Source organism: Heptranchias perlo, chromosome 9, assembly GCF_035084215.1.
Source record: "Heptranchias perlo isolate sHepPer1 chromosome 9, sHepPer1.hap1, whole genome shotgun sequence".
NCBI lineage: Eukaryota > Metazoa > Chordata > Chondrichthyes > Hexanchiformes > Hexanchidae > Heptranchias > Heptranchias perlo.
The window spans coordinates 15,047,556-15,058,887 of record NC_090333.1 but is presented as its reverse complement, the minus strand read 5'-3'; positions in this window follow the sequence as shown (position 1 = coordinate 15,058,887).

Sequence of the window (11,332 nt, the reverse complement as noted above, 5' to 3'; positions counted from 1 at the left end):
CCATGCCATTATCACCTCCACACTCAACTATGCCAATACACTCCTGGCCCCCCATCCATACTCCTATTTCAGCTCATCCAAAATACCGCTGTCTGTATTTTATCCTGCACCAACTCAGTCTTCCATCACCTTTCTCCTTGTTGACCTACATTGGCCCTTGATGCAGAAAAACACCCCAATGCATTAAGTCCAACAAAACTTTGAGCTAGAATGTTTTTAACAATGTGAAGCAGGGAAGAGTGCTCCTGTTTCTTCTAGTTCCACATTCAAACCATGTAGGCTGCTACTGGCCACTACGTTCCCCCCCACCTCTGGGCCTCTACCCCTGTAATCCCAGCAGGTTGCTATGTAGATCACCAGCCACCACTACCCACCCTCCCTCCCTGTCCCCTTAAGAACTCAGCTGAGAGCTACTGCTGGCACCGCGTTGGCTTGATCTTGGAGTTCTCTTCTCCAGCAAGCTGCCCGTTAGGTAGTTGCAGTTCGCCGGCTTGATACGAGGCCCAATATCCGTTCAGGCATGGAGCGTTCCCTGTGTGCCTGTTTTGGGGCAAGCTTGAACATCTAGGCGTGGACATCTACAATCCTACTTTTGGAGGCAATGCATCAGTCTAATAATGGGTACGGCAGGTACAGTAACTAGAACAAGCACTGACTCATCTTTTCCACTGCATCTTCCTACATTGACTACTTTTCCTTGACTGGTAAGTGGACCTTAGGTGCTGTTGGTCCATGTCTTTTTTGAAGGTCAAATTAAGGTTTTATTTTGGGTGGCAATAGGTGTCTAAAAATAGTTCACGGCCATGTTAAACACAAAGGATGAGGCCAGTAGCAAGACGGCTTAGTACAGAGGGGCTCTAGTGCATGATATCTGGAATCTTTTAGTTGAGCCTGTGCCTTGTCATATCCAAGGATGGATATTGCCTGTTCTTCAATTGTTGATGAAAAACATGGAAGATGTAGAATATGTTTTAGTGGAACCTTGGACATTATACCATCAGTGTCATACAAGAAGTTTGACTTTCTAGTGCTCCATTTTTATTTCAATGATGGGGTTTATGCACTTCACTAAAGTCTGGCATCAATCTGAAAAGTTTGCTAAGAATTCAAGGACAGTAGGCAGAAAAAAAACAAATGTCTTTTAAAAGCGGCAGTAGATTTCCTGTGGCACTGCTTATAGGTAATCTAGGCTGGGAGCTGAGTGTAGAGGGCCAGGAAGAGGAGCATTTGGGTGAAGGAGCTGGAGTGAGACAGGAGGCCGGAGTTAAAGCAGGGATGAAATGTCACATTTGGCAACTAGGAGTGGCAAAATCCATAGGCCGATGCTGATGGCTCTTTGATATATTCACATTCCTTCTGTATAACAAATGTGTGTGTATTTGAGAGGGAGATAGGGGAAGAAATTGGTTTCTATCACACCCATTTATTGGGTGAAAAATTAGAATTGAGACTACCAATTTCAGAGCAAGTGTTCTAGTGCCCAAGCTCCTGTGAAAGCAGACTGGCAGCCAAATTGGAAACATATGGGCATTAGACCCCTTGAATGTGTTAATCAGGATCCCAGTACCTGCACAAGCTTTGCTCAATTTTTCCAAGTTTACACCAGCCTATCCAGCAATCCATAATGTAACTGCTGGAGTCTGCTAATAAAAAGTTACCTTTTATTATACTTGTGTATGTGGAGCCAGGAGTGCCGGTTGATTTTCCTTCGGCCCTAATCTGGCCACAGCTCACCTGTTCTCTGCAATTTCCAGTGAGTCTCGGCCTGACATCATAGGGTGTGTGTTCCAGTCGTATCGCCCATTTTGCGCTGGTTTCCAGTGCTACACTGATTTCTCGCAACATAAGCTCCATTTGAAAATACTGAAATATTGTTAGCTGTTGTGATTCCCTGTTATGCCTCTAGGTTTAGCTCTTATATGATTTCCCATTTTAATCTGAGTAATGAGAAGGCATAGGTCCTTGTCACACTAGCTGGCCCAGCTCTACCACCAGATGGAGCTGTAGGACTGCCACATCTTCAGGTACCAACATGTAGAGTTGTACCACCAGGCATAGCTGTCAATCCTAGCTCCCTCATACTTTTTCCAACAAACTAAATAGTTCATTTAAAAATTAAATTTCTTTGCCCCTCCATAACTTTCCTTCCTGCTCTTGGACTCCTGTTCATCTGTCTGTTTGCAGGCTCTCTTTCAAAGTCTACCCCATTATCAGGACGGGCTAGGGTTGCCATTGGCCTAGGATGTATTCCTGGAGGTTTCATCACATGACCTCCTACTGCCAATCGCCCTGCTCCCATGCTCCCCGCCATTGGTCACCCAGCCTCACGGAGCACTGCCTTTCCACAGCCAATTGGAAAGCAAACAGACTTCGTTTCCCAACTGGATGATTCTTGACTAGCAAGCAGTCTTTTCCTCCCCCCCCCCCCCACCACCAATATTTTTATAACTAATAAGTGAAAATGTTTAAAGCAAATGGGGGGAATTTTTTTTAAAAAATGGCCTAATGATGCTTTCTCCTAAGTTGCTCACAGCAGTGTCCTGGAGATTAATCATCAATTCCAGGAGATGCTAGGTCAATCTTGGAGGGTTGACTGACGCCCCTTGGTCCGGCCCTTATTCCGCTGTATGCCATTCCAATCTGCTCGGCCGGCCACTAACTGAATCCGCCAACCAATGCTTAGCTAGTGACTGCTGCTTTTGATGGTTTTCTAGAATCCTCCACTTGCTGCTGAGCCACAGCTCTTATCTGCAATGTATTGTACTCAAACCTTGCTTATCTTCAACAAGCTACCTTATTTGCAGGCCCCACTGCTTGTTCTCCATCCTAAGCTGGACTGTGCCCCATAGGCTACTGACTTGACCAGGGCTCAACTTTGCCCCAGAGGCAGCTCTTGCATTCACAGCCATCCTCCTCCTCCTATTGTTAAACTATATTTTCTTCAACAAAAAAAATTCTGTTGCAAATTTTTAGTTTTAATCAATTTTTAAATGCAAGTTATATTTTCAGATTCTTTTCTATTCCTTAAAATTTAGTTCTGAAATATTAATCACATTTTAAATACAAAAAATATACTTTTGATCTATTTTCTATTTACTGTGCTTTAAAATATTATATAGGTATTTGATACATGCAATAAAATACTCCACATCCAATGCCAACATTTTTTAAAAAATCATTTACAAACATCACCTTGCACATAAGTCATGTTAAACTAATACATCGCCTCACTGCCTGTGTGCAATGCCACAGGATATTTAGTGTGTATATAAAGAACTGGTATGTCAGCATCTGTAATAAAGGGAGTAAATCCTTTGTCAGAACTATCTTTTCTCTTGTTAGAAGTATTCACTGTCACTATTAATGACTGCCTGGCTCTTAGTGCTGGCTGACCTTTTTCATTGCCAGATTTTTCTCAGGGGGGATAGTGCCTACAAATACTAAGTCCTGACATGCTTCATGAATAGTCAGTTTTCATATTAATCATTAAAAATCCTGGTGTTTAATGCACACCACCACCATTTCCCAGCTCTGTTAGTACTTGATTAGTAGTTCTATTTGTTGATTAATACATTCCTTAGTTGTAATTTGCTAGTTTATGAATGGCTCAAAAGTCAATCAACTGTAATTGTAACATCATTTGTACATCAAGCGTGACAGCTAGGTGCTACTCCAAAAGGACTGGAAACAGACTCCATGACATATGCTAGCAGTGCTCCCATGCCATTGCTTCCAGCGAAGTGGAACAATGAGTGCTAGCCCATCATGAGTGTTATTATAGTATATAACACTGTTAGAGTTGTCCTGTGATATTGCTCATGGTTTTAAAGAAACTGTTCTGTAACTATCTCTACTGCTTGCCTTTCTAATTATTCTTTTTCATTGTCACACTTTTCTGTTTGTGATCTGTTTCTTTGAAGGGAGTTGGAGAAAGTAAGGCAGGACTTGCATTTATATAGCAGCTTTCATAACCTCAGGCTGCCCCGAAGCACTTTAAAAAAAATAAAAGTACTAAAGTGAAAGACAGCCAATTTGCTACAAACAGCAATGAGATAATCACCAGCCAATCTGTTTTAGTAATGTTGGTTGAGGAATCAATATTGGCCACAGCACCAGGGAGAACTCCCCTGCTCTTCAAATATGGTCACGGGGCCTCAATTTAACATTGAAAGATAAAAGCTCCAACAGTGCAGCATTCCCTTAGTAGCATATTGAAATATCAGCCTAGATTTTGTGCTCAAGGGTCTGGACTGGGATTTGAACCCACAATCTTCTGATTCAGAAGCAAGAGCTACCACTGAGCCACAGCTTACTGAATAGCTCTTCACATGATAATCCTTTAGTGATGTATTCAATCTCTCACCATTTTTAAGGCCTTCAGTATACAGGACCATAGGAAGCAACAAATGCTGGATGACGGATCAGGTGAGGATGTCAGAGATGGGTGGTCAAGACAGAGAAGGGAACGCTGAAGGTAACTGGGAGGAAGCAAGGGGTTGGGGTTGAGGTTGAAGTTGAAACTTAGGAGGGAATGGGAGAAGATTAGTCCTGAGAGCTTTGTGGTCTAGGAACACTGAAGTTGGGGGCAGGGGGGGGGTGGACTTTGAGGATGGCTAGGGTCTGGCAGCATTCTTGGGGAAGGTCTCGGTACCTAGAAGTGTAAACAACATGCCCCCATCTCACCATGCCTCCTCCCTAACATATTCCCTACAACCTTCTTTATAGTATACGATACACAGGAAGTTAAGACAAAGAATTGAGTACACACCTAAATAAAAATAGAATGGCCACTGATTGGCAATACCACTAATACTTCCATTAAGCTTTAAAACACAATCTCACTTATTCCATCCCCATAAATCAGTGGCCCCAATATATTGTACATTACACAATATAAAACTATATATCCTCTGACGCAGCTCAAGCACTGTCACAGGAGACACTTGTATGAGTAACAAAGTAAATCAGGAACAATCAAGGTGTTACCGATTCACGGAAATCATCCAAGGGTTGCAAAGATAAACTATTGACGTGTAAGGAGATCCAGAGGCTCAGTCCAAGGAAATACTACCTCAGTATCAGTATTAATCAGACCGTTTGATTATGGCTAGTCGTATTTTTTTAAAAAACAGTAGTGGAAAAAGTTCAGAACAACATAGACGTTTTCAAGTTTTAGATTACTGAGCCACCAAGCTAAAGAGAAGAAACATTAATTCAATTCCTAAATGCTTTAACTGTAGCTTTTACAGCATTAGTTGGCAGTCTGTTCCAGTGCAACAAAATAACTCAAAAGATGCACTGCCTGCATAAAATTGTTTGACGAGACTTAATTTCCAGAACGAGAATGGAGTACTGTTTTTATCACCTGCAAATTACCACTTGCCAAATATTTAAGGTTGTGTCCCTTTAACTATTAATGTCCTGGGCTTCTATCATTCAGATCTGACATACACCATCAGTAGCTCGAGTTACAACATTTACATTTCACGTCAGTGCAGAGTTGTTTCATCAATGTTTCATAAATGCAGCCTAAACCCAGAAGGGGGAGGGAGGCCCAGATTGTGTTGCTCTGGACTCAGGCCAGGGCCTCATTCCAGATATACACGTAGTGCTGGTGAGAAATGGAAACTGTTTTGCACAGATGCTAAATTTATACTGTAGAATATTTATCCCTCAATGCAAATCACTAAAAACAGATTATCTGACCATTATCACATTGCTGTTTGTGGGACCTTGCTGTACGCAAATTGGCTGTAAAGTGCTTTAGGACAGCCTGAGGTCATGAAAGGCACTATATAAATGCAAGTCTTTCTCTAAAAGCTAGAATCTTATGGAATTAGTGGTAATCTACTGCAGTACACTAAGCATTGGCTGAATGCCTGTAGGCAGAAAGTAATTGTCAATGGATTTAGATATGCTTGGTGAGTAGTTACCAGTGGTGTCCCACAGGGTTCGGTGTTAGGACCTTGCCTATTCACTATTTTCATTATCTAGATGTAGGTGTTGGGGGAATAATCCACAAGTTTGTGGACGATACCAAGATACGTGCGAGAGTTAGGACTGTAGAGGATGCTCAACAAGCAGATCTTGATGTGCTGGGTGACTGGGCCAGTATTTGGTAAGTGATGTTTAACTGAAAGTTTAGTGTTATGCACATGAGCAAGTCTAATGCTAAGTATGAATAGACACACACCCAACAGGGAAAGAATTAAAGTCAGTGGTGAAAGTAGAAGAATGAGAGGGGATCTCATTGAAATGTATAAAATTCTGACAGGGCTAGACAGACTGGATGCAGGGAGGATGTTTCCCCTGGCTGGAGGGTCTAGAACGAGGGGTCAGTGTCTCAGGCTAGGGGTTAGGACATTTAGGACTGAGATGAGGGGAAATTTCTTCACTCAGAGGATGGTGAACCTATGGAATTTTCTACCACAGAAGGCTGTGGAGGCCAAGTCACTGAATATATTTAAAGAGGAGATAGATAGATTTCAAGACACAAAAGCCATCAAGGTGTATGGGGAGAGAGAGGGAACATGGTACTGAGAAAGAGGATCAGCCATGATCATACTGAATGGCGGAGCAGGCTCGAAGGGCCGAATGGCCTACTCCTGCTCCTATTTTCTGTTTCTAAAGAAAGAGATCAGAGTGTTTTAATGCACCAATCTCTAAAGGTCCATGAGCAATGTATCTCCACTTTGTGAAGCTATAACTAAAGCAAACAGGGTTCTAGGGTGTACTCACAGGACAATTCACTATAAAACAAAGCATACCATTTGTCCTTGTACAAGACCTTGGTTAGGTCTCAGTTGGAATACCGTGTCCAATTTTGGTCTCCTCACACTTTGGGGATGTTGAAAGGATGCAAAAGCAGGCTGCAAGATTAATTCCCAGTTTAAAACACCTTCGTTATCCAGATAGGCTCAACAGTCTGGGTCTCTGTCCTCCAAGCATAGACCTAGGGATGATTTGATTGAGGTCTATATAAAATAAAATGAAGGGACTGGATTGTTTTTAATATAGAAAAATTATTTCAGCTGGTCAGGGAGGACTAGGGGTCACACTTACAAGTTATGTAAGGGCAGACTAGGTTGGATGTTACACCGTTCTTTTCCCAGAGAATTGTGGACCTGTGGAATAGATTCCCGGCTCGGGCAGTGAATGGTAATTAGCTGTATTCCTTCAAGTGAAAGTTGAGCCTGTTGCTGGCTAAGGTGGAGAAGTAATGTAAATTAGGGCCAATGTGATCTCCTGGACTAGATTTGATCATCTAAGGCTGTCAGAAAGGAATTTTCTAGTTTTTGTCCCCCTAATTGGCCTGTATTTTATCTTTTATTGCCTCACCCAGGAGATTACATGGCTCCAGGGGTTGGGGTTGGGGTAGGGCAGGGGGGAAAAGAGGTGGGGAGTGTATGTATTGTCCATAAGGCATCACAACTGTGTGGGAGAGAATGGATGGACCACTAGGTCTTGTCCGCCATTTTCGTATGTATGCTCATAATAACAACTTGCATTTATATAGCACCTTTAACATAGTAAAATATCCCAAGGCTCTTCATAGGAACGTTATCAAACAAAATTTAACACAGCCACATAAAAGGAGATATTAGGATAACCAAAAGCTTGATCAAAGACTTTAAGGAGCATCTTAAAATGAGGAGAGTGAGTTAGAGAGGAGGAGAGGTTTAGGGAGGGAATTCCAGAGCTTAGAGCCTAAGCAGCTGAAGGCACGGCCGCCAACGGTGGAGCAATGAAAATCAGGGATGCTCAAGAGGCCAGAACTGGAGGAGCGCAGAGATCTCAGAGGGTTGTAGGGCTGGAGGAGGTTACAGAGATAGGGAGGAGTGAGGTCATGGAGGGATTTGAAAAGGATGAGAATTTTAAAATTCCAACAGTGATTCTACACCAGCAACATCCCACAAACAGCAATAAGATGACTCCCCTCAACATGGAACAGATTAATTTCTTGGGCCGAATATAAAAAGAGCCCTGTGTGTGTGGAATCCCATATAACCATACATTCTTAAGTGAAGGTCTAAACCCCAAGTGTTTCATAATGTTTGTAGGAGTTATAACATTACATTCTCTTCCCACACCTTCCTGTCTGTATTTATAAGAGGGAACAGAAAATCCCACCCTAAGCACACGATTTGAATCCAGTATAGGACAAGCTAATGTAATGTAAATACAGTACTTGATTCACTGATGAGCATAGTTCAATTACTTCAGTTTTTATAGACCACATTCAAAATTCTTGTCAACAGGTGGCAGTATGATTTCATCCTCATACCTTCCAACACTGTGGGTCAATTTTAAGTTTAGCCTGACAGAACTTCTGAACTATAAAATGATCCTGGACCTTCAAAGTTTTTCTTTTTGGAGTTACACATGATGGGTAAAAGAAAAAAAAGTAATTCATGCGCTTACTTTCACTACCACCACCACCTATACGTGCACGCACACACACACTGCCAAAACTATTGATATCTTATTGTAGTTTGATGGTATGTACTTAAATCTCAATGTATCAAAATACAGGCACATTTCAGACTGAAACTTTAGTGGAAATTTACAATGCAGAACAAAATGAAAATTATGTTATTTGAATGTACATGCTTATGCATAGAATAATTGTTGCTGATTTGGCTAAAAGGTTCACACTTTCTCGGCATAAATCTGAACTGAACATGGATGTGAGAACAATGCTTGGGGGCCTTTGCCCTACCTCAGGTCACCAAAAAGCTAGTGACCATCTACTGCACCAAGGTACTACTCCATCCTACTTATTGGCACCTAGGTAAACAATCATTTGCTAATTGCTGAAGCATGTACTAGGCTGTGAAATATATAAGTCTCCAATACAATTCCACAATGTTGAGCAGCCACCAGGTTGAACATCATGAGCCACCATTCTGGTGAAGTTCCCTCCAACCTTCCTTTCTATGATTCTAACCACACTTATAATGCAAAAACAGCTATAACAAACAATGCCGAAAACAGTCCAAGAAACTTCACAGGTGAAGGGGAAGAGATACACAGGTTAGACAAATGCCTGAACACTGCCAGAGAGGACACAAGGCTGGAGGAGGTTGCAGATGCAGGGTGGGGCGGTCATGGAGGGAATTTAAAGATGGAAGATTTTAAATTCCCATATATTGGGAGTCAGTGTAGGAAAACAAGGCCTGGGGCGGAAGGGAACCAGTGTAGGAAAAAGGAGGAGTAATGAACAAGGTCAGGAAACAGGCAGGTGAATTTCAGGCAAAATGGTTTATGGAGGAGAGGAGGCGAGCAAGGCAGTCACTGGAGAAAGAATCGAGAGGCGACAAAAGTGTGAATGAGACTTCAGAAACAGGATGGTTGAGGTAGGACTAGATATAGGTAATGCTATGGAAACCATTTAGTGATGAAAGGGATGTGGGGGTTGAAGCTCAGTTCCAGGAAGAACAGGATGCTAAGATTTTGCTTGGTCTAGTTCAGCTTGAGTGAATAGGGAAGAGAATACAGTCAGTGGCAAGGGAGTGGAGTTTATAGCTTCTTAATTGTCAGTCAGAGGGACTTGACATCAATAATATTGAAGCCTTGAGATACTTCAGGATAATCTTGAAGAAGTAGGTGGCGTTGCTGCGGAAAGGCATAGTAGTGGTTAACATGGTCAAGCCCGAGGAATGACTAGACCAGTTGTGTGGCAGGTATGATCAAGTTTGTGGCCTTTTACTTGAGGCAGCAAAGATGATGACTAGCTGAGGATTGTCTTTTGCTGCCCAAGGCTCCGTGAAAGCCTCAAAGGCAGTGTTTGGAGACTGAATGATTTGTTGTTTGGGGGGGGGGGGGGGGCGGCAGCAGGCGGCAGAAAGAAGGGGGAGGGCATAAAAGGCAGAGGTGAGGGAGCAACTTAGCACTCAAGGGCAGCAGAGGTATTATGATAGTTGCAGAGACATAAGTAGTTTGTGGATTTTTGAGGGAGCAGAGAGAAGTTTTTATGTCCTCAGTGGATAGTGCAATTGGGGATATAAGTGGCAAGAGACACAAGGAAACGGTCAGAGATAGCCTTGGTGATAGAATTTTTGAGAGCAGAGGATGGAGGTGATGGCAAGGTTGACGGGGTAGCCATGGGATGTGGTGAAGAAGCTTATGTGAAGAGTGAAGTGGATAGCATGGTGGAAATGTGGAGATAAGTGTAGGTTCAAGTTGTTGTCAGAGAAGTTACTTAATGTCTAGGCTAAAGGAGATCTCCATGGAGGAGTGGGTACAGAGAATTTTAATTGAAAAGTGGGAGGGATGGAAAAGAGTGAGATTTTCAAAGGTGCCAGAATAGTAGGGGCTAGGCTGAGATAGTAAGCGGCCACTGCTGTGGAGATTTGGGCAAGTGGTGGAATGTATAGCCAAGTAGGGTGACTTCAATGACAAGGAATTGCTGCCTCAGTCATGTTTCTGTCAACGGCAAGTTATCAACAGATTCCTCTACACAAAAACCATGGCAAGGGTTTGCTTGCAAGGAAGCGATGCAGAGTGAAATGGAGATCGACGACCCATCAGTGTGAAGGTGGTGAGCAGTGGAAAGGGAAGCGAGACGGGGAGGAGGTTAACGCCTGAAGGAGCAGGATGGCTGATAGAAGCAGTGGGTGAGACAGCTGAGGTTGAAGCTCTGGAAATACCAGTAACAGGTACCACTATTGGCAAAGCAGAAAATAACAAGGTAGGCAGAGAGAGGGGTTGTGCGCTCCGTCAAGTCGAACTCGAGTCTGGTCAATGGCAAGGTAGAAGATTGACTGAGAAATAGTGTCATTGGAAGGAGGGAGGATCAAGGGAGACACGATGCTGGGGAAGGAAAAGGTGAAAAGGGGCATGACAGGATGAAAAATAGGCCTTTTCTAAAGTCATAACTGTCATCAGCAGTACCGGTGTTGGATGAATGAAAATTGGCATGCATGTCAACTGCTGTGCAAGCTTTGAGGCTCTTACTGAACCTACATGGCAACAAGACCCACGAAACTTTCCCTTCTGCGTTCCTCCAACTCTAGCCTCATGTGCATCCCGAAATCTAGAAAAGGGAAGGCTGAGGGGTGACCTAATAGAGGTCTTTAAAATTATGAAGGGTTTTGGTAGGCTAGACATAAAGATGTTTCCATTTGTGAGGGGATTCCAAAACTAGGGGCCATAAATAAGATAGTCATTAATAAATCTAATGGGGAATTAGGAACATAGGAACAGGAGTAGGCCATTCAGCCCCTCGTGCCTGCTCCGCCATTTGATAACATCATGGCTGATCTGTGATCTAACTCCATATACCTGCCTTTGGCCCATATCCCTTAATACCTTTGGTTGCCAAAAAGCTATC